Raw genomic sequence first — 24,142 nt, forward strand, 5'->3', positions numbered from 1 at the left:
AGTGAGACAGAGAGGGAGAGACAGAGACAAGAGAGAGAGAGAGAGAGAGAGAGGGAGAGAGAGAGAGTCAGAGAGAGAGGGAGAGAGGGAGAATCAGAGAGAGTGAGAGATAGACAGAGAGAAACAGAGACAGAGAGACAGAGAGAAGCACTGGAGAGATTGGAGAGTTTTTTTTTTTTAGAAAGAAAGATGTCAGTGGAGAAAAGGAGGGACATATGAGAGGGCAATTGTGAGACAATGACCAAAATTTCAGTATATACATATATAAAGCTTTTTAAGGAATATTTATTTATTTTATTTTTTAGTATAGAAATAGAGTTTATTTAGGGGATGGGGAGGGGAATTGGGGGTGGTAGAGACAGAGGAAGGCAAAGAGAGAGGAAAAGGGGGTGAGAGAGAGAGGGAGAGAGAGAGAGAGAGAGAGAGAGAGAGAGAGAGAGAGAGAGAGAGAGAGAGAGAGAGAAACTCCCTGTGAACATGTGGGGAGAGAAAGGGGATGGGGAATAGGGAGAGAAGGACCAGAGTGGGAAGAGGGTAAGAGAGCAAGAGAGCAAGAGAAGAATATTTATTTATTTTTAAGGGGGGAGGAAATAAGAGCTGCCCACTGAGAAAGTTGCTAGAGCCAAATATCAGATACTCAACCCAAAAGGGGTCTCCAAGCTATCCCAAAGCAGTCCACATTTAAATAAAGACAAGGCAACTGAGAAGGGCTTATGGCAAGGCTGATAAAATCTGCTGACAGAGACTGAGAGAGACAGTTGGTTGCTCAAGGGAAGAACGCCATCTCAAACAAAAGCATGGTTTGATTTCATTATTATATGAAGTTTAATTAAATATTTCCATTTTCAAAGTCAGACAAATGATTCCCATTATCAAGAGCCTTTGTGCTGGCGTTAAATGACAATCTGGCAGAACACACATATATATCTTAAGATTTCAAATCCAGGCTCATCTGTAGGGAACAATTAGAGAGTATCAATAGCGTGACTGATTCCAGATCACTTCTGTTCATCCTAATGATAACGCAGGACAAAAGAATCTAGACAATGACCCCACTTGAGTGGGTTTAATTGAAATCTGGTAGCAGAGCTGAGTCCGACTCTCAAAACATCTTTTCAAGTTGTCTAAGAAGGTAGAAGAGGACTAGCCCTCTGGGGCTGCTGCTTCACCGACCATATCTCCCTGATCAGTTCCAAAATATGCAGGTGACCTAAGGTGATCTAATGGGCTCCTCCTGAAATACCTAATCTACATCACTTACCTCTGGCTGGGGCATCTAGTCTAGAAGAAAACACCCAAAGGTCATAGGCAACTTGCCTCCACCAGGAACCAGGGAGGCTGAGCGCAGAGCTAGTGAAACTTGACCCAGCGGGCCTCCGTGACTCTTCTTGGATAATCTACTTAACACAGATCAACACATGATCCTGTGTGAGTCTGCCCATTCTGGCTAGTTATTCTCCTGATGAGAAAGCCTTAATCTCAGTGTTAATCAGTATTTGAATAGCCTGTCAGAATCAAGCTATTTACAGGCTTACGTTTTGGGTGTTCTGCCTACCTACGGGGTTATTATTTTGGGGTGTTCTGCCTACCTACGGGCTTATTTGCGTTTTCCTTACTTGCTTATGTTTCAGATTAAGGTCTGATAACTTGCAGCCAATTAGCTCTAATTTATAATCAGTGAGCTAGGCATGGGGTAGGCAGTTAAGGCTTGTAAATGCAGAAGAAGGTTCCTAAACTAAAGTCTAATTATGCCATCCTTTAACGGCCCTTCATTTTCCCTAGGATAAAATTCAATTCTATTTTTGTGGCTTTTGCCTTTGGGTGTCTCTCCGTCGCCTGCTCTCCCATGGGTTAAGCCTGCAACCACATGGCTGAACTTCCTCAGCTCTACTGATAAACTACTCCCTTTTCTCTCTTATGGGACATACAATAATAGTGCTCCGTAATCCTGGGCGTGGCTTAATTCCCAGAATTAATTCCCAGAATTGCTGAGTATATCGGGGTTGCTTAGGAAAGGTGAATTGAGGTTGCAGGAGTTTAGGAAGGTAAGGGAGGGGCTCAGTTAGAGCTGAGGTGAAGATGGGTCACCAGTGTTGTCTCAGACTTCTCTCCAAGCGGAAGGTGAGGGCAAGGGGCCAGAGTTAGGGATTTAAAGTTGCCAGACTCATAAATATATAGTCATAAATATATATTCATATATATATAATCATATATATATATGAATATATGGAAGTTCAAGCCAAAGAAAAAAGTAGGTAGGCCATGGAATCTGGGAAAAGTAAAGAAATGGATTCTCTGCATATATGTGCAAAAGAATAGAGCCCTTCTAACATACAGTTTTAATATGATTTTAATTGAAATAGAATTACTTCACTTTTTTCCCAAACCTTCTTCCTTTTAACCCCTTCCATGTCCCCCAACTTTCCAGTTGAGGGCCTATTTTTCTTTGAATATTATTGTTATATACAAATATATGTATGCATATATATGTGTATATACAAATATATACTCATATATGTATATATATATGACTATATACATATATACATACACACATATATATATGCATATACATGTACATGTACATATATAACCTACATCATGATTTTAGTTCAGAAAGCACCATGGGTGAGACTTACAACCTCCAGAGTCATAACCTATGAATAGTTTTCCTTATTTCAAGCTAAGAAATGTGTGGTGGTTTGTTATAGGAAACACAAGAAGCCAACCTATCTGTCTAGAGCATTCTTCTTTGCTCCATCCAGCACTGTCATCCCTGGGTACTCAGAAGCAATATGCTTAACAGTAAGTCACCAACACTGCTAGCAGCAGCTAACATCAAAAGGTGGTGAGAAAGAGGAGTGGAGGAAGGAGTTGGGTGTGGGCCTCTGCTTCTGAGTCACCAGAGAGGTGTGGTGGAGGCTGGAGTCTGTTCTGGGCTCAGCAATAGTTTTCTGTCATTCTAATGGCCACACTATGATTAGAATCACCTCCACACTTACATGGAGCCATGGGATTGTAACTCCCTTGGGGACTTAGGGACTGGTGGTGACGGTACACACCACACAACAGAGAGACTGATGCGTGGGAGATTTTCAGTGATCGTGTGAAGATGCTCTGAGAGATGCAGCCAGTGGGTGGATCAATAGACCAATGGGAGATGTCATTCTCTCTGTAGACCCATTGGGGCTAACTTAATGCAGGCACAGCCCAAGCCAATGAGAGGTTCATGTCGACGGTTTTAAGTCTGTCAGTTTGTGACTCAGATTAAATGCTACACATTTGTAGAAACGAAAGCAAGTTCTAACACAGAATTATAGTAGAGCAAAAATAACAAACTATATCATTTCCTGAATCCACATTAACAGTTCCGATAACCTCATACAGGGAGCATGCTGTCATCTGTACTTGTCCACAATCTTTGAAAGCCCTGGAAGCATTTCCCGAGCTAATTAACACCAACTCCTCTAGTGGTCCTTGGAAAGAGACAGCATCCTCAAGCCCAAGTGATGGCTGCCAGTAGCAGAGGGCTCCAGGCCAGCAGGCAGGATGGGGCATGGCTGACCATACACACCGTGCATGGTGAGGTGACTCCATACACACCGTGCATGGTGAGGTGACTCTAGAGACAAGGACCAGCAAGAGATACTTATGCCTGTCTCCAGCTGCAAAAGGCAGAAGAAAAGCTCAGAGAACGAAAAAGGGAGGAGGCTGTGGTGCCCGTGAAAAGCCTGTGAGACCAAGGAGAAGGAACAAAATAGGGCATTTCTGAATGGGTTTACCTGCCATACTCCCTAACACACCAACAGGCTCCTGAGCTCATCATGGCTCTTTCTTTACCTGGGCAACTCTTCTGCATGTTTGGCATGGCATTTGCATGCTCACTTGGCTAATGGTTAGAATTGCTGTGTGGGGAACCTGGACATATTCACTGTTCATGCCAATCATGGGAACACTGCTACTGAAGGGCCTGGGGACATTTTACAGATGAAGATCTAACTTGACTCCTATGGATAAGGTCCTTGTTTCTATACACCCTCCAAAACTCAACAGAGTCTACAGGGTCCATCAGCTCCCAGGTGGGAGGTCACAGCTGTATTCTAATGGCAGGGGAGGTCGGTAATAAGGCACCTGGGAAAATAAACAGATTTCATGAGTAATTAATGAGGCATTATAAGAGATCTTTCCTTTCAGGAGCAGGGGAAGACATTGATGGCATGTATGTGGAATATCTCAAAGGATACATAGAAAGTCTTTTCAAATCCTTACATGAAATTTAGTAAGAGAATGGGGAATATATTGGTATAACAAGAGTTAAAAATGTGATTTTTAAAGCTCATACTTAGCATTGTACCAAGAACTATCCTGAAGAGAGTTAAAGACACATCCCACAAGAGAGGGCAGGTAACACCCAGAGAACAAAGGAGTTGAGTAATACCGAAAAGCATGTGTGAGAGACGGTGGCCGGCAGCATAAAGCTGAGTTCAAGGAGGGGAAACTGGGAATGGAGAAATTTACATGTAAATAAAGAAAATATATAAAAAAAAAGTGAATTTTTGAGGGGGAGACCCTTTTGAAATTTTCCTATCGGTTTAGAAATTTAAGTCTATAATTTAAACTAACAATTAAAATTAAATGAGCAAAGAAGTGAGGTGGGAATGACTCATATATTGTTGCTGGGCATATAAATTAGTGTGATCCCTTGGCACATCAAAAGTCAGGAAGTCATCCATTATTGTCACTCAGTTTCAATCCCTGGATGATGATGGTCACTAAGGACCAGAATCAATAATACCACAGTGGCCTGGCTCCATACATCATGCAAACAGAAATAACCCAAATACTTGGCAAGAAAATGGACAAAGGAATGACATCTACCCACTGCTTGGTTCAGGTACAAGTTAATACAGACATGATTCTGTCTCCATAAGGTTTCACAGTGGGTATAACCTGAAGTACTCACAGAGACAAATCTTTTGTTAAATTTAATTTTACTTTTGTTTTACTTATTCACTTTGCATCCTGCTCACTGCCCTTCCTGTCACCCCCACACACACACAACCTTTCCCTCATCCCCCACCCCCTCGTTCTCTGAGCAAGTTCAGGATCCACAGGTCTGATGAAGGTGGGTGGAGAGGTGCAGGGGGAGAATAGATGTCCCCCTGGGATAGCAGGAGTCATTAACATTAACAGGGAAGGATATTCCTTAAAAGAGGAATGTAAAATATGTACATTATTATATGAACAAGCCTTATGCCCATTGGCACTGGTGGAGGCCCATGTCCTCTAGTCCTGTACTAAGGGAGGAATCATGCCATTCTGTTCCTACCAGGCACTCCAGGATGTGTGTGGAGAACAACAGACACTGGGGAGGAAAGAGGAGGATGTCCAAGCTGTTTGGAAACTAATTCCTTTGTGCTGGAAGTCTTGCCCAAGACTGAAATGTTCTGCTGGCTGAGCGTCAGTGGTTGCTCCCTAAGACAAGTGCTCTTGGTTTCATGGCTCAGCTCCTGTGGTTGGACAAATCCCAGGAGATAGCGTTGGATCAGGGGTAAGTTCTCTATGGCTCTTGATGTCACGTGAATTGAGGATGACAAAAGTGACTGTGGATAATCAACTTGCTAAAGAAAAAACAATTGGGATAAATATTTACATAGGTATTCAACCTAATTTTAGAGAAACAGTAAAATTACTGACATAAACTCAAAGAGGTGCTTACCTAAGGCTGTGCATGGAGAAGGGTAATTGGGAGCCGCTTAGCCATTGTCAGGGCTCAGCTCCTTGTCCTGAGTGGTGATGTCATCTCTATTTAAATGTACATCCATATGTTACCCACTTCCCTGTGATTAGTTGCCACCAGCAACTCATGGCAGCCTGTGCTGAGGTCATTACCTCAGCGGGTCACATAGAGATAATCCGCCATAGCGTCTTCAACACTGCCGACATTTTTCTCAACATCCCTTGGAAACTTAAGTCATTAAAAGATGCCTCCACTATCAAGAAGAGTCACCCTAGAGGACTTGTGAGCAGCACATGGCTGATAAATGACTGACCTGGGGGCGGGGCTGAACCAGGTAAACCAGAGGCCTTACAGCTGCGGTGGAGAAAGCAGACACATAACTGCTGGTGTTATCATTTGCACCAAACATAGTTGAAAATGATTGGTATCAGGACTGGAGAGAGAGTTCAGTTAAGAGCACTTGCTGCTCTTACAGAAGACCTGGGTTCGGTTCCCAGCATCCACATCAGGCAGCTTAAAGACAGGTATGGGTATGAGGGCAGTTATGGGAGGACTACAATAGATGTTTTCACTGTAAGAAATATCTGAGGAGATGCTGCTTTTGGTATCATTTCAATGAAGGGATTGTGGTATAGGTATTCAGATCAGTGATTATTTGTATTCAGCCATTCTTCCAGTTTTAAGACGATGGTTGAAATGGCATACTTGGCTCTTTTGTTTGTACAGACACAATCATGGGAAACAGGAACACAAATTACTCTACTACATTATTACATAATCAAGCAGCTCTGGAAATCTAATTCTGACTACCCTATTTTTCTGGTTCATTGAGTAGTCCACATTTTTCTGAGAATGTCAATGGCTGAATTAATCTACACATTTACACATTTTTAAATTCCATGGTTTTGCTGTAACGGCCCTCCCTAATGACAGACTCTGGTGGCTTGACACCAACACACCTGTGTGATTTTCATTTCAAGACTGAACAATGGGTTGTTGCCTGAAATAACTAATAGCATTGATATAATTTATTTGAACTCTCAAAATACCACAGATTCTTAACCCCAAGTAGTTACTTTTTACCAGTTAAGGCAGCACACGTAACACTTTCTCATTTGAATAAATGTTTGCCCAAATCCCAAATAATGAATGATAACAAAAAATCATAAAGAAAAACGATCATTAAGAAAATAGGTTCTAGTGATAGTTCAGTTGGCAAATGCTTGCCTTATAATAAGTTTGAAGACCTGAGCTCAACCCCCAGAATCCACAGAGAAAACCAGGAGTAATAGCAGGCACTAGCAATGGCAATCCTGGGAAGATGGAGACAGACATCTTGCTAGGGCTCACTGGCCAATGAGCCCTGACAATTTAGTGAGCACAGGTCAAAGAGAGGCCCCACCAAAAATAAACCAAAAAGGAAAAACAAAAAAAGATGACACCTGAGGAACAGCAGTAGATGTACTTGAGCTTTCTGGCCATTAACTCCACATGTAGACATGCAAGTATGCACACACGTGCACACACACACGTGCACACACATGTGCACACACACATGCATACAGGTAAACATACACATAAAATAAAGAGATCCAAACCATTCACCTTAAGTAATCACTAAAAATACTTTTATCATAACTTCCAACAGAGCATGCAACATTTTGTAGAGTGCGATCATAACATAAAATTTATAACCTACTTTTCCCTTTGTTAACATTATCTGCTGTTAATTTTGTTTCTAGTCTCAAGACTGAAACTCAGTAACTCATGAATGCTAGAGAGTAACTACAGCCCTAGGAGTGGCTTTAAATATCAGTAAATGCATATGGACAGCCTCCTTTTAACAGCTTTGGAGTATTCTAATAGACAACAATTCAGACTACCTCGGCACTGAAAGAGAATGGGTCCAACTAGCTGAAGATTAGTCTCAATTCGATGTCAAAGTACTATTCTCCATTTGTAAGAATTTCCATAGCAGGCAAATCCATGGCCAAAAAAAGCCAAACAAAACAAAACAAAACAAAACAAAACAAAACACCAGATGACTGGTTGTCAGGGACTGAGGTGAGGTTCTGCCCTGCATAGGAAAGCTTCTCAATTGGGGTCCTCTTCAATTATGGAAGACCACTGCAATGACAGACTTCGAGACCAAAGACAGGCAATTCTGAAGGAGAGTTTTAGGAAGAAACAGGCCTTGGATGTGTAAATTTTAAACACAACAGAAACAAAGGCAAATGCATAGAAAGTTCTGGAGAAAGTAGTGGGATGTAAAAAAGATAAAAAGGCAAACATCTGGTTGTCCCAGGAAAAGGTGGGACAACTTCACAGGTGAACTTACCTCGAAGATCAATGAACTGGATGAAAGACCAGACACCTTGTAGGTACGTTAGACCAACAGAGAGAGGTTGGAGAAGGACGAGGTCAGAGGTGCTGATCAAAAATCAGGTCAGGTGCTTGCTTCAGGAGAATGTTCCATGCTCACTTTGTGGAACTAGGACTCAGGTAACAGACCAGACAAAGGAAGTCAAGAGTGGAGGTGATCCAGTGCTGGACACATGGCACTTGGAGATTTCCAGTGAGCAGGACCCCAGGGCAGACATGGTTCCCATAACTAAGATAAGATACTTTCACGCATTTCACAGGTTTGAAATATAAGAATAAAGATGATATTCACAGTCACTCTGTTATGATATTACTATTTTGTGGTCCTTAAAAATTGGGACTGGGGGGAGGGCTCCAGTATCACTTGAGGTGCCTGATAACCTAAATTTGGATCCTCAGAACCCAGGTACAAGCTAGTTACAATAGTGGAAATGACTGTTGTCCTAGAGTGCAATACCAGGAGATGGGAGACAGAAGGATCAACAGAGGCTTCACGGGGACACTGATGGACAGTCAGGAGCACATGAAGAAAAACAGTAAGGGACTCTGTCTCAAACCAGGTAAAGATGAGGGCAGATAGCCATGACATTCCCCTGACTTCCACAGGTGTGTCACGGCACACACATGCATTCATTCACACATATATATATATATATATATATATATATATATATATATATATATATATATCATTCACACAAACAGAGAGGGGGAGAGTAACACGTACCCTACATACATGCATCTAGAGGACACTGGCAAGACAGCCCTTTTAGGAGGTGCCATGGTCCGTTCAATGCACCTTGAACCAAGGACCTCTTGAGTTGTTTCTCAGTGTAATGGCTATTCCTGGCTGTCAACTTGCCTATATCTAGAATGAACTACAATCCAGAATTGGAGGGCTCACCTGTGATCCTGATCTTGAAGCTGGGAGATACAGGTTTCTGACCTGGACCTTTGCATGGAGATCTTGGGGCATAGTGTCTATGAATCCCAGGAGACTAAGGCCAGGAGATCTTTGAGTTCAAGGTCAGCCTGGGGCGAAACAAGTCCCAGATCCAGGCATGGTGGTGCACACCTTTAGGGCCACACCTTCTGCTGGAGGCCTACATAAGGACATTGGCAGAAGGAAGATTCCCTCTTCTTCACCTGCTTACACTTACTTGCCAGCACATCTGTTGGAGCCTACTTCTACAGAAGACCGGCCGAAACACCTAGCCTCATGGGACTGAGCAACTACTAGATTCTTGGACTTCCCATCCACAGCTGCCCATTGTTGGGGAGACGGACTACAGACTGTAAGTCATCATAACAAATTCCCTTACTATATAGAGTCTATTCATAAGTTCTGTGACTCCACAGAACCCTGAGTAATTCACCCAGAACATGGACTGAACCAAGGTTTGTGCATCTCACTGGAGTTGAACCCTTCGATCTGATGGGAAGCATCTAGACAGCTTGGACTCTCCTGAAGAAATAGCAACTCTATTCATTCCACATCAGGAGCAGCAGCCACCTTTGGCCTTTGCCTTCCTCCACGGATGGCTGGGTAGCACCCTGCCTCCTAATGGGCCCCACTGGAGAAGCAGAGGGTCTAGTATTGGTCACTTTAGATACAGTCTGGGTCACAGGGTCACCCCTGCCTTCCTGACCACATTTCTGAGCCTTTTTGTCTGAGTACTCACATAGTGGACTGAGTGCTCACATAGTGGACTGAGTGCTCACTTAGTAGACTGAGTGCTCGCATAGTGGACTGAGTACTCACATAGTGAACTGAGTACTCACATAGTGAACTGAGTACTCAAATAGTGAACTGAGTACTCACATAGTGAACTGAGTATTCACATAGTGGACTGAGTACTCACATAGTGAACTGAGTACTCAAATAGTGAACTGAGTATTCACATAGTGGACTGAGTACTCACATAGTGGACTGAGTGCTCACATAGTGGACTGAGTGCTCACATAGTGAACTGAGTACTCAAATAGTAAACTGAGTACTCACATAGTGAACTGAGTATTCACATAGTGGACTGAGTATTCACATAGTGGACTGAGTGCTCACATAGTGGACTGAGTGCTCACATAGTGGACTGAGTGCTCACATAGTGGACTGAGTGCTCACATAGTGGACTGAGTGCTCACATAGTGGAAGGCCTTGCATTTGATCTCCCAAGTCTCATATGTGGAGCATGTTTCTCAGGTGGAGGGGTGTGCAGTCTGAGGTGCGGTTCCACCTGTCACTTGAGGGTGGATAGGAAGCATCAGCCATAGAGAAGGCCTAACCCAGCTCATCTCTGCAGCTCAGGCAGGCTACCAGCGGACACTCGTTACTTCTTATTTCCATCGCTAACTCAGCGTCAATCACTTCTGTGACACTGATCCTCTTCTTTAGTGTTAGGTGAGGTTTGGATTAAAATTTACAAAAAATCGAATCCATGTTTCCAAAGTGGTTAGGACAAAGAGCATACGGACAGCAGTAAGCAGCTGCCATTCAAAATGACCACACGCTGTGGATAAAGACCACAACGCACTAACACGCATATGACCACACGCTGTGGGTAAGACCACAATGCACCAACATGCATATGACCACACGCTGTGGGTAAGACCACAATGCACCAACATGCATATGACCACGCTGTGGGTAAGACCACAACGCACCAACACACATATGACCACACGCTGTGGGTAAGACCACAATGCACCAACACGCACATGCATCATGAGGTAACCAGCGGTGGGTGGTGACAGGAGTAGGGAAAGCACAAATAGGAAAGCAAATGGCGGTTATCCACAGGTCATCTGTGTGTCTCTGTCCCTGAGGACGTAATAATCACCAAGTTTTCATGAACAGGGACATCCCCAAAAACTTACAAAATTTTCCAAGCGGCATCTACAGTAGAGATTTAATTAATATGCCCACCAAGTTTTTACAGGATGTTGAGAAAAGAACAAATCATTCAGACCAGGTTTTGAGGCAGAGGGATTCCTCCTGTCTTGGCTTCTTGTGGGCTGGTGTTACAGGCCTCCATGCTCAGTCCTGAGCCACTCTTAGAGTCAGTACAAGGTAGAACATTGCACTCAGAAGGGAGGCACAGAGCCTACTAAGATAATTCAATACACAAAACGACACTGCTCTCCTCTGACCTGCCACCAAAATATAACAGAAATCGGTAGGAAGCACTGATGGCTTCCTACCTGATCAGGGGACAAAGACCCCAGCAGCCAGTGTGAGCCAGCATTCCTGACTCAGGGATCACACAGGAGAACAGACTATGGAAAGTCTCCAGAGGGTGATGCTACTGGCGCCCAGACCAGAATTCTATGGAGAGATTTGAGCTGCATATGGCTGCCGCCCCCCCATCCTGACTTACTCCCTTGGAGCAGATGGCACAGGGCAGGATGGGTCGGGGGACTTGGGGCCCGAGAGGCCCGTGCCCAGGCTATTTTGAGATCCCTGGCACACAGAAAGTGAACAGGTGTCAAGAAACAGTTTAAGTACTGTATTTTAGATGCTTCATATATGAGTATTTTAGATGGTGAAAAAGTATACCATTCACTTATCCGTGTCATTCGATATACAAGTTAAAAATACCAGTTCAGGAAACAACCACAGGCAACGTGAGCCAGCTGTGGGACATAAATTGGCCCTGTGAGGAACATGCCCCTTGTTAATGACTCTGAGTGTCACTCTTGTTAATGAATGACTCTGAGCCTTAAAGTTTACCCTTGTGAGATGACACTACAAAAAGCCAACTTATGAGGCTCAGGATCTGTGGTTCTCCCATCCCCCAATCTTTACCCTGTGAAATCCCCAGGGGGAATTCAAAATCATGATCCTCAGAGCCTGGTTCCTGCTGAAAAACCCAGTGGGGATGGATGGGAGAAAGAAGAAAATTTCAACCAGCTTTCCAAAGGGTCACATGTTATGTTCATCGAGAATGGAGGGAGAGAATAGCTTTGCCACAATGGCTCACCCTGGCCGGTCCCAGAGAGTGCCAGGGAAGGCACTCTGAGCTCAAGAGGCCGCTGGCTCAAATGTCATCTGTAAACACAACATTCCTACCTTGAACAGCTGACCTTGTCATAGCCAGCAGGTACAAAATAAGCCCATGCAGGTGCCAGGACAATTAACAGGGAGAGGAAGTTTATTAGTAAGGTAGGGCTTTGATATATACCACATACACAAGGTTCTTAACACACATTCACACACACAAACACATCACACACACATACACACACATTTTTCCTCACAAGAACTGTATAATGGACTTGTATAAACCCTTCTATTTGATCTCCAACAGTGCAGGGGTTGGGAGAGAAATTCAATGATTTAAACAATCAAAATTGACTCCTACATTTTTGACCTGGTGCCAGTAGGGCTGGCTCCTTCTAAGCCTGCACTCTCACATATCTTACAGGGCTGGCTCCTTCTGAGCCTGAGCTCTCACGTGCCCTTTCTTGGCATTTTCTCTGTGTGAACAGAGCAATGGTGCTTCCCCTCTATTACAGAGGCACGGACTGCCATATTGGATGAGTCTTCAGCTGAATTGCTTCGTTTGAACTTAACTCACCTCTTTCAGAATCCTATTTCCAAATATGCTTCTTACTTTGGAAGCTGGGGTTTTAACACAAGAGTCATGGAGCCAACAAGATCACTGTTTGGTCCATGAGGGAACATCCTCTCTCCAACCAATGAGGCTGTGACTACTTGGCATCCGCTTTCAGAATGCACATGAGAATAAATTCCATGCCTATCTCACACTGTATGCAGCCGGGATCACCAAAGGGATCTGGATATGGTGTGTACTGGCTGGTTTTGTGTCAACTTGACACAAGCTGGAGTTATCACAGAGAAAGGAGCTTCAGTTGAGGAAATGCCTCCATGAGATCCAGCTGTAAGGCAGTTTCTCAATTAGTGATCAAGGGGGTAGGGCCCCTTGTGGGTGGTGCCATCCCTGGTCTGGAAGTCCTGGGTTCTATAAGAGAGCAGGCTGAGCAAGCCAGGAAAAGCAAGCCAGTAAGGAACATCTCTCCATGGCCTCTGTGTCAGCTCCTGCTTCCTGACCTGCCTGAGTTCCAGTCCTGACTTCCTTGGTGATAAACAGCAATGTGGAAGTAAGCCAAATAAACCCTTTCCTCCCCAACTTGCTTCTTGGTCATGATGTTTGTGTAGGAATGGAAACCCTGACTAAGACAGTGTAATTCAGAAGGGGAGTAAATGTGAAAGTTAGGGAGAATTAACGTGCATTGCTCCTCCACGCATCTAAAGCATGGTCCATAAAACAATGAATGTTTTCTTTGTGCTAGACATTGTGGTCATTCCATTCTTGTAAGAATGTGACCTGAGACTCCTTCTCCATTTTACAGATGAGGAAACTGAGGCTCAGAGTGCCACGACTTGAATGAGGTCATGTAGTTAAAAGATATTGAAGTTAGGGGTATACAACTTATATGCTCACAGATACACATAAGCACACACATAAATATACACATACATATATACATATACATACAACATATATCAGAATATATATGAATATATATATTCCAAATCATTTATGACAGACCAATTTAAAAAAAATAAAGGTCAATCATTTAATCAGCACATTCAAAATTCAAAAACGATGGCCCACAAAGAAGAGGAGTCCTAGGAAGCTGGAAGCTGGGCACAGATGTTTGCAGAAGGATGGTGGACAGCAGAGAAACAAGGCCACTAGCACAGAACAGAGCCCAACAGAGAGGGAGAATCCAGAAAAGCTACAGGCTCTGAGCCCTCGGGCGACCCTCTCTGGAAAGAGGCTGGGGTAGCCCCCAGCAGAGCAGCCTCTACGCCAATGCACAGTGAACCGCTGTTCCCTAAGCACAAGGTTAGAACCAAGTTAGATGCAGATAGAAGACTACTCTGAAGAATACCACATAAAAGTCATGATAGTGTCATCTATAAATACTTGCTGGTATCAATAGCTTTAAATTATAGGTTGGCATTTGGGTTTATTAAGGAAGATCCTTCAGATGCATTAAAAATCTGTTTACCTTCAGTATTGATTTTTTGATAAATATATTATCCAGAGAGGTTCTGTGCAGCGATTTCTCTGGCAGAGCTGACATTTATTCAATGATATTTGCTTGACTGAATTAAGTAGCAATATATGCTCATCTATCTTTGCTCTATCTGGGAAATTATCTTATCAAAGTTGAGCAAATATTTTATAGAAATCTTAGGGTCTGACATAATATAAAGCTGAGGCAAGGATCTAGCTGTCCAAGACCTTGGAGTTACGCATTAATTCCTCACACCCATTTTTATCAAAACAGTACAATGTTTCTAAACAGTATCTTACTCAAGTGTTTGAATGTTTTAAGGTGGTATATCTTTAAAGAATGAATTTAATCATCATTGCATTTAATTTTAAATGATTTTCTCCTCTAATAACACACAGTGGGACTAGTGGATAAAGTCCTCTCAGGACAAGTATGGTGGAAGCTGAGAGCATGGCCTCCTTTCTGCATGTCTTCACTCAGTCACACACTTGAAGTCCTCCCACCATCCTCCTCCCTCAATACAGGAAAAACCTAGAGAAATCTGGTCACATGATCCTCTTGGGTTTTCCTCATGTCTCATATAACTATCCCCTTTGAGGGCAATCTCAGGAAACGTGTCAAAGATGGCAGGGTTGCCTCAGCCTAAATATATCTGTGGAGAGCCTCTAATAGGTTTCTCCACCTGTCTGGAACCAGCCTGAGATGGAAAATAAGGATTCAAAGTGGTAAAGCCTTACACTATGAGATCCACTTATCACAGCATCTGGGTTAACACAGAGACACCTGCCTCTCCAAATTTAACAAAATCTAAAGAGGTTTGTATTCATTAGAAAACCTTAAGTCTTAAGCTAGGGATCTTGATGACAAGGCCTACCTACTCAGTTCAGACATGTTGCCATCTCAGAACTCAGCAGACAAGTCAGTAGCCACTTGTAGATAACTGCTTTATGGGTTCCTATGAAGGAGCATACAAAGAAAATGACAGGGTCCTATCCGAATGTAAGCATGGCTTAGCTAGGAGTATGACGCTTCTGCAAATTGAGGTGCATTGCAGACAAAGCCTTCTACTATAATGCACACACAAGACAAGCTCAAGTTCCCTTGAAAAGCAAATCCCTTGGTCACAGTTCATTTCTTGTTTATTTGTTTTTAAGCTAGAATACAGAATGGGTTTTGTTGTGATATATTTACACATATCTACCACAGTGCCTTGTTCTTATATACCACCTACTTCCCACACCCTCCACATACACACATCACCCCTACCCCTGTCTGTTCTTCTGTTTCCATGTTCATGTCTTATCTGTTTTGGTGCATGTGTATACATGTGTGCTTAACCAACTTTCTACTCCACTTCTCAAGCTTATACCCATCCCTGCAAATTACCTTCAGTTCCTTTTCTTTTCTTTCCTTTTCTCTTCTTTTCTTTCCTTTTCTTTTTTGTTTTTCTTTTCAGTTTCCTGGATGCCAGTCTCTTAGCACAGAAAAGCACTGGGCTTAAGAATTGAAAATCAATCATTTTTCCAAGGCAATTGGTACAAATAACAAGAATGGCCACAAATGCAGCAAATACCATGGCTTGAGCAGGCTTTGTGACAATTCTTAATTTTGAAAGGTATTATTGAGCTTGTCAAATAAAAAAATCTTAAGAGTCTCTTCTTTAGCATGAACTAAATATAAAGCAGTCGAGAGAGATAGAAAAAAACCACATTTACCTAAATCATAAGATCCTTTGGATCTAGGAACTCTTTTAAAATTTCTTTATCTTTGTATTAGTGGGGACACAGAGGAAAACAAGACTAGACTCTTGACTTATGATGACTTCAGAAGTCTGTGGTCAAAGTTTCCCCTGCTGGCTGAAACCAGATCTCACTACTGGGTTTACTGTGAACCAAACAAGGGTTAGGATTGGCCTGTCTCTGGCTCCTCTTGGATAGTCAGTGCTCTAGGGAATCTCTCCTCTGTGCTTTGCTGGGGATTCGTCCTTAAAGAAAATATTGGTGTTATCCACTAAAGATTACTAATGATAGGTGACTGTATGCAGTGCAAAGATAAATAAGAGTTCTCCAAAGGCCCAAACAGGCCACAGGCCTAGGGAATGTTCATTGCCACACTTAAGTATCTGCATCTGAACCAGAAGTTAAACCAGACACCTGGGGCCCATAGCCGTGGTCCCAGCAAAAGGCTGAAGGATTACACGTCTCCACCTGCTGGGGGATTTGAGGAATTACCAAGATCAGAAGGTGCGGCTTGGCTGAATGCTTATCAGAAGGAAAGGAATCAGAAAGCACTACCTTTTCTGGGAGATAAAAATGAGCTTACCCCTGTCAGGCACAGCCACCTGAGGCTTTTAGTCATCAAAGGTTGAATTGCAACAGTGTGGTGTTTCTGGTTGTTGGTTGGTTGGTTGCCAAAGTCAACAGTGTATGAACAAAATGGGCTCGTTTCGTGGAGATATTCTGTCTCTCTGTGAGGGAATGAATTATTCTGAAGTTGTACATGAGAAAGAAGCTCTTCATGCTGGAGGACACAAAATCAGTGTCTGTCCACAGTAGGCATATCTCAAGAACATAACTTTAAAAGACCCAGTAGGTCACAAAACAAAGTGGGTATGAACGAGAAACAAAATTGTGGGGCTAGAGAGAGGTGAATGGGTGTGGGAGGAAGATCTGAGGTGAGGAATGGATCAGTACTCATTGTGTACACATGGAAAACTGTTAGAGGAAAATACCTAAGGAAAGAGAGAACCAATGAACTAAGAGATCATCTTATTTTTTTCCTCCCTAAACTTATAGCATAAGAGCTAAAGAAAACTGTCAAGGGGGAATCGGTGGTGCACACCTTTAATCCCAGAGCTTGGGAGGCAGAGGTGAGCAGATTTCTGAGTGCAAGGCCAGCCTGGTCTATAGAGTGAGTTCCAGAACAGCCGGGACTACTCAGAGAAACCCTGTCTCAAAAAACAAAAAACAAGCAAACAAAAAACAAGCAAACAAATAAACAAACAAAAACAAACAACAACAACAAAAAGAAAACTGTCCAAATTACTACCTTCTCAGGGGCTCTTTCCCTAACTCTATCTCCACAAGAGTCAGGGCTCATCTGCTCTACCTCTGAAATATCAGCAAATCCAATTAGAACACCAATCTTTCCTCTAGACACAAATCTGTTCCCTTCGGTGAGTGGCCTACGGATGGGGGTGAAGGAGAAACCCACCTGTGGGTTTGTGTGAGCTGTTATTGATTCCTATATAATTTCCATCAAGCACCATTTCTAAGTCTCTCTGAAACGTGTTTAGTCATCGTTATACCATCTTGTCACTATACATTTCATAACAGAAGTTGAGCTGATTCTATCATGACACTATATACAACAGATAGCAGTTAAAAACCTCAGAAGTGGTACTACTGAATGAATTCAGATGGGCCTGCTCATATATACGTTTAAATAATTCATTTTATCAGGCCTTCTATTCCTTAGAAATCCTATACTCAATTTCAAATATATGAATATTAATCTTATTTTCCAATTGTTGTGGAGCATGAGATTTCATAAACTCAACCTTCACAGAATTAATAACATCCACACGCAGTTATGTGGCCTGCTAAGATGCCATTCCGTGTGTATTATTTTATTTGATGCTCTAGTGAAATGTATTTGTTAGTATAAAGAACTTCTCAGTAACAGAATGAACTATTTATATTGTCTTTATTCAAAGAGAAAGTGAATTGTCGTCCCCAGGGGCATCCTTTATGCGGTTTCTAGAACTCGTTCCTCTCTTTTCCTTGCTGGTTTCTCTGCTAACTATAAATTGATGTAGTCATCTCTTAAGAAAGCCTTTCACAGTACTTTTCGGGTCCTGGAACCTCAACTAAAACTATTTCCATGATAATAGAGCACTTGACAGTCCTGTTCCCACATTCCTCTCACCTGTTCACAGGTACAGTGTTGCTCTGCTGCCCAAGGGAATGGATGGATACTCATTCTCCTTGTGTTCCCCACCCCCACTCCCTGCCCAGTTTTCGTGCATAGTCCAAAAGTTAGCAGTAGGCAATACCCACATCAACACTGACAATAGCTCTTTAAATCTTTAAAAAAAAAAAAAAACTTCCCAGCTATGAAAGGGATCCTGAAGAGTCTGAGATTCATTTCCCAAATCCTCAGAGGTGCAATACATAGTTTATTTTCTTCCCTGGCACCCTGCAGTTAGCCTGGTGTGAAGTATGGAGGACAGTAGTTCTCTCACAATATGTTTTCTGTTACCACAGAGACTACAAACTGGGTATTTTATAAAGAAGTGCTCATCTCCCATGACAGTGAAGTCAGAGGAATTCAAACCTGTGCCACTGGTACCTGTGGAGGCTTTGTGCTATGCCACAACACTGTAGAGAGCATCACACAGCGACAGCGAGAGACCATGTCTCTCTGAGGCCCTACAAACCCCTCCATGGGACCACACCCTGAGGACTTCAAAGAACCATCACCTCCCCAAGATCCTACCTCTAAATACCAGAGAACCAGCCTATGCGGTTAGGGATCGGTTCCAGCATAAAGACCCTCAGTGCTCGCGCAGTCGACAGCCAAGACAGGAAGAAACAGGAGAAAAGGTGAAGCTGCTTCACATCTCATCAGTCAAGGCAGATGTTTTTGTGTATAAAATAGGCCACACAGATGCACAATACCCCAGCCAGTCTAGGAGAAAGTGAAGCAATTATCCAGATCTACTAACAACCGCAAAGGCTCCAAGTGCTGTCAGCTCACCCCTCCCCATAATGATCCGACATCAGGGCTAACTACCATGGGGGCTCCATTGACTCTCAGTTCCCCTAACCCTAACCCTAACCCTGACCGGTATTCACCTGCATAGACTCTTCTTTGACCTTACCACAAAAGTTTCAGGAAACATGGGAATAGATTCTGTTTGGCTGTGATATATACAAGCCTACGTGTTTAAGAGTGTTTTCCTGAAAACAATGGAAAAACAGTGTAAATGAAATATTAGTGAATGCTTGCCCAAATCAGCATAGTGCTTTGTCTAAAACGGGCACTTTATAATACTCCAGCAGCCTTTATTTGGCCATTGTTTTAACAGCCAATTAGGCATAATAAATTATGCCATAGACAAATTTTTGAACCTTTTTCTGGTGACCAAGGTCCAGATCAATTACAAGAAATTAATATTATTTTTAAAAACCACTTTTATTACTTTTGATATGTGTGTCTGTATGTGTGTGCGAGAGAGAGCGCAGTCCCCAGGGATGCCTGAAGAGGACATCAGATCCCCTGGTGCTACAGTTACACGCAGTTATAAAGCTGTACCCCATAGGTCGTGGGAGTTGGACTCTAGACCTCAGCAAGAGCAAGCCACAAATGTTCTTCATCACTGAGCCATCTCTCCCACCCAGAAATTAACATTCCTGTCTGAACTGATTCATCGGGGTCAAGTAACAAATCCATCTGTCAATGGTGGAAAGACCCAATGACCTCCCAGCTGAAAGATACAAACTGTATCATTTTGTCTCCCAAATAACAAGCATTGATTGCAATGCTGGAAAGGTCACTTGTCATCAGCTCAGTGGTTGACCTACTGGCAAATTGCATCCTGTCACTCCCCAGGATTCCAAGAAGTAAGAGACATGTTGTTTATAGAGAATAATTAGGAAGGTAGCGGTGTTTTCACAAGGTGTGAGATCCCAGGATGGCTCTCCTGTTCAACAGCAAAGGAAAGAGCAAACGAACGTCATGAAAATAAATGACCAGATGAGGATTTTGGAATTTCCCAAGCCCAAGCCCAGGAACTCCATTTTTTAGATTTAAAAGCATGGGATCAGGCACAGCCTATGTCTTCAAGTCTATTAGTAAGGGTGTCAGTAGTGGATACATTCTCTACAACTGGAAATGTACAAAAGACAGCATTTTCAATGCCGGGGCTGGAGAGATGGTGCATGCTGTACAAGCCTGAAGGCCTGAGTTTGGATCCCCAGCATCCCTGTAAAAGCCAAGGAGTGATGTGCATTTCTATCCCAGCAACAGGAAACAGAGAAAAGAAAGTACCCCAGGGTGGCTGGCCAGCCTTTCTAGCCAAGCCTAGCTCCGGGATCTGTAAGAGACTATCTCAAAAATAGAAGGTGGAGGAGTGATTAGGGAAGCCACCCAATGTCAACATCAGGCCTCTATAGAAAGGCACACAGTGTGCACATGCATTTGCCACACATGAACACGTGTATACACAGAGAGAAAGAACAGTCCTATGGTAGACACTTAAAGCATACAACTAAGTACCAACCACTTGAGGACAATTTTTCATTTACATCATCATAAAAGCACCACAATCTATATTAGTATGCCACCTCAGGTATGTAATGTGGACACTTACTGCCACATAATCAGATGTTTGAATTTGTCCGCCCACCAGATAGAGGCCCTATGATTGTCCAGCAGACAATTAATTAAATAGCCATATTTATTTCTCTTCCTACCATTTAAGCTTTGGAACACTGCATTAAAATATAATTTGTCACTATCTAGAATAAAGCATCGGTTAACTAGGCATTAAAGTCCACTTATTTAAAATAATGATCTGCATAATCATTTCCTAGAGTTTGCCAAGAAATAGACAGGAGCTTTCCTACGCACAGTCTCCCTACTCTGAAGAGGACAGGAACACATGCAGTACAAATTCAAAAGTAAAACTTCACAATCCCCATTTGTATGCACTTTCTCCCGATGTGTCGGTCAGCCAGCAAGGTGTCTACTGACAGGATGCATGGTGCTATACTTGATACATCCACGGACCTAAGACCAGAGCATAAAGGACTTGTCCTAGTTTACATAGTCCTAGCATTATATCCCTGAAATTAGCTGCCCCATATTGGTGTTACATAAATCCCTGGGCTCTGAAGAGCCTCTCTAGCAGGGACCGAGAACTGAATCACAATATGCCAAGAAAGGGAAGCAGGACTCAGTTCTCACTGTTTGAAATGTAAATATTTTTGTGCAGTTTGACAGCATTTGCCTGAAATGCATCAGTGGGTAAAATTCAGGCCGGCAAGGTGCGCTGCCAATCCACCCCAGCCACACGTTCTTCTCTTTCTTCACATTTACACTGCAGATTTTGTTTAACTCAGAAAGGCATTTCAAAGAGTGCGAGAGTAATTATTAAACTTACATATACTTCACCTAGCTTTAATAATTGTTAAGAAGCTCGAATTAGCATGTCTGCTTTACACTCATGCACGCACGCATGCGCATGTACACATACACGCCTATGTCCATATACACACACACTTTTTCATTTATTTTCCTTCTGTGTAGACATAAACACTTATGATCCTTTAGATTTGGTATAAAATCTCCTAAGATCATGGGTTCTTACATACATGTTTCTTTCTTCAGTCTTTATTTTCCAGTCAGAGCTCATTATGAGTCTCTGATACACTCATCAGAAAATCTGAGTTTTCAGGCAGGGGAGGGGCCTCTGCAGAGAAAGCATTTGCCATGCACTCTTGACAATCTGAATTCAGATCCCTAGGATGCAGGTAGAAATGGGACGCAGTGGTCAATATGGCATCTGTAGTTCTAACACTTCACTGTGGGAAGGGGATTGCTGGAAGATTCCAGCCACCTAGCCTGGCATCTGCAGTAGTGAACGGGAGAAACCCTGTCCAACAAAGTGGAGAGTGAGGACATACACCTAAGGTGCCTGTGCGCATATCTACATACACACATAAATCACACATACATTATTGACAACATGAATTTCCACTTTCATGCAGTCAATACTCTCTCCTTCCTCTGCCAAAAATCAGCAATCAAAACATCTCCCTGAGTCTCTTCCTGTCTGGACTCAGGGGAGTGTCTTACAGTGTTTCCTCAGATAGCTGGGGGAATAATTTACAGGAAGACCTGGGTTCATATCCCAGCACCCACATAAAAATGGGCACTCGAATGTGAATCCCAGGCATTTGGTGGCACCCCATCTAGACAACATGTGACTGACTCAAAAGAAAAAGAATGGGGGGGGGAGAGAAATGATGGAGTATATCTGACATAGACTTCCAGCTTTTGCAAGCACACCCTCATGTACTCAGGAACACCCCTTTCCTCACACACAGACATATACCCCACACATGTGCATGTACTCCACACACCAGTGTACTCACACACTGCACACACAAACATCTCTGAGGGCTCCATTTCGTCTCTGCTCCTCAAGCTGCATGGCTGCTTCTCACACCATCTGCAGCTCCAAGGCATGCTCACATTCTCCCCCAACACTCTCTGTCTCTGTCCAGGACTGCCTCTGTGTAACACTCCCGCCCCAATCATATATCTGTGGCCCTCTTGGCAGACACTTTCGTCTAAAAGACTTCTGTTTCTCCACACTTAGCCTTGGTAAGGGAGTAGCCTTGTCGGGCTCAGGGCAGCCAGATGGCGTCACATCGCTTTGTAGCACTGGGTCCCTGGGCCCAAGATTGTCACTCCAGACTCAGTACCTAGAACTGTGCTTTGTGCATGATGTGGGCTGAAGGCCAAAGATGGAGCCTCCATCAACCCTGATTTGAAGTTGGGAGCCTGAACTTAGACCTCATTTAAAGGATCTTCACACTTTATAGCAACTCAGGCCAGGGAAGTCCTGAGGCACATCTGAGGGACTGGGAAATAACTCCCATCTCTCCGATAATGCCATCTTGGATAATTTTACAGGAAATTAAGCAAGAAGTAAAACTATTACAGTGCTTATTTATATACAGAAGCAGATTTGTATACTTTGTGGCAAATATATTAAACAGAGTTAATCACTATTCTTATGTTTTGTGAATTTCCAAGTATCCAAGACTGGAATTTAGAAGAGCTTTAGTGGAAAACACCTGTTGACTGCGAAGAAGCCACTGCTGACTTAAGTGGTTACAAACAATGACGTGGCCTCCACTCAACCAAATGAAACAAGTTAACCAGCAAGCACTGTAGCTCTGTTGGGAACAGTATCAATCTTAATTTCTAAGGCTTTTGCCTTGCAAGACAGAGTCACTGAAAGGGTCATGGCCAGCAAAATAGCAACATTGTCTTAGTTTCTTTTCCCCTGGCTATTATGACATACTCTGAAAAAAGCAACTTCAAGTAGAAAGGCTTTACACTGGCTTCCAGAGTTCAATGAGGGCAAATCTTCAGATAGAAGTATATATATCCTGGAATAAAGGGAAAATTGAGCCATTGGTGGTGTGGGGGAGTGACAGACAGAAAAATAGCAAGATCTAAGTGATCTGGTGGGGAAGTGAGAGAAGCAGGGTGGGTGGGGTGAAGGAAGGACTGAGATAAGTCCAGAAGAAGGACGTGTGGGAAAGCCGTAAAGAACTACTGACTACCTAAAAATATCTACAACACAAGAAAGCCAGCATATAAACATATGGCATATGTTTATAAACTTTCCCCATCTAGGCTGTCAAGGCTTCTCCAAGAACCAAACACCAGCTAACAAACAACAGACATGAGAAGCTCTTTTACAGTGGTGGTCAGCGATGTCCAAGAGACTCCCAAAACATTATATACTACTGCTATTGTCTTTGCTTGACCCCTCCCCCAGGAAGTGAAAGGCAAGTCCCTATTGCTGAAGATGCTGTGCACTCAGACACAGAGCCCAGAGGCTCCTCAGCTAGAACTGATATGAAATCCTACTCCCGGAGCTCTAGGTTTCATAGTATCCGGAGGCTCCACACACGGTTCTGAAGGGGGGGAGGGATAAGCAGTCCTACCCAGCTATGACATCTACAAGCCATAACAACAACCCTCATGGCACAGTAACCCTAAAGGGTGCAGCAGTGGCATGCATACCTTGGTGGTAACCAACAGCTCTCTAACTGGATTTAAGACCTGCTCAACAGGAGGGAAATCATGCCCGGTCCTGGAAACCTAATGAACTACCTAAGATTAGTAAAGGCATAGATCTCGGCGAGATCCTACCTACAAGCACTACTAAAC

At 43.1% G+C, this 24,142-nt stretch overlaps 1 protein-coding gene across 6 annotated transcripts in view; it reads right to left on the bottom strand.

Moving 5' to 3' along the window:
• Ptprm (protein tyrosine phosphatase receptor type M) overlaps positions 1 to 24,142 on the bottom strand; it is a 705,361-nt gene that overhangs the window by 493,392 nt on the left and 187,827 nt on the right. The gene's annotated exons all lie outside the window — the stretch shown is intronic.

The sequence above is a fragment of the Mastomys coucha genome, unplaced genomic scaffold (assembly GCF_008632895.1).
Source record: "Mastomys coucha isolate ucsf_1 unplaced genomic scaffold, UCSF_Mcou_1 pScaffold14, whole genome shotgun sequence".
Taxonomy (NCBI): Eukaryota; Metazoa; Chordata; class Mammalia; order Rodentia; family Muridae; genus Mastomys; species Mastomys coucha.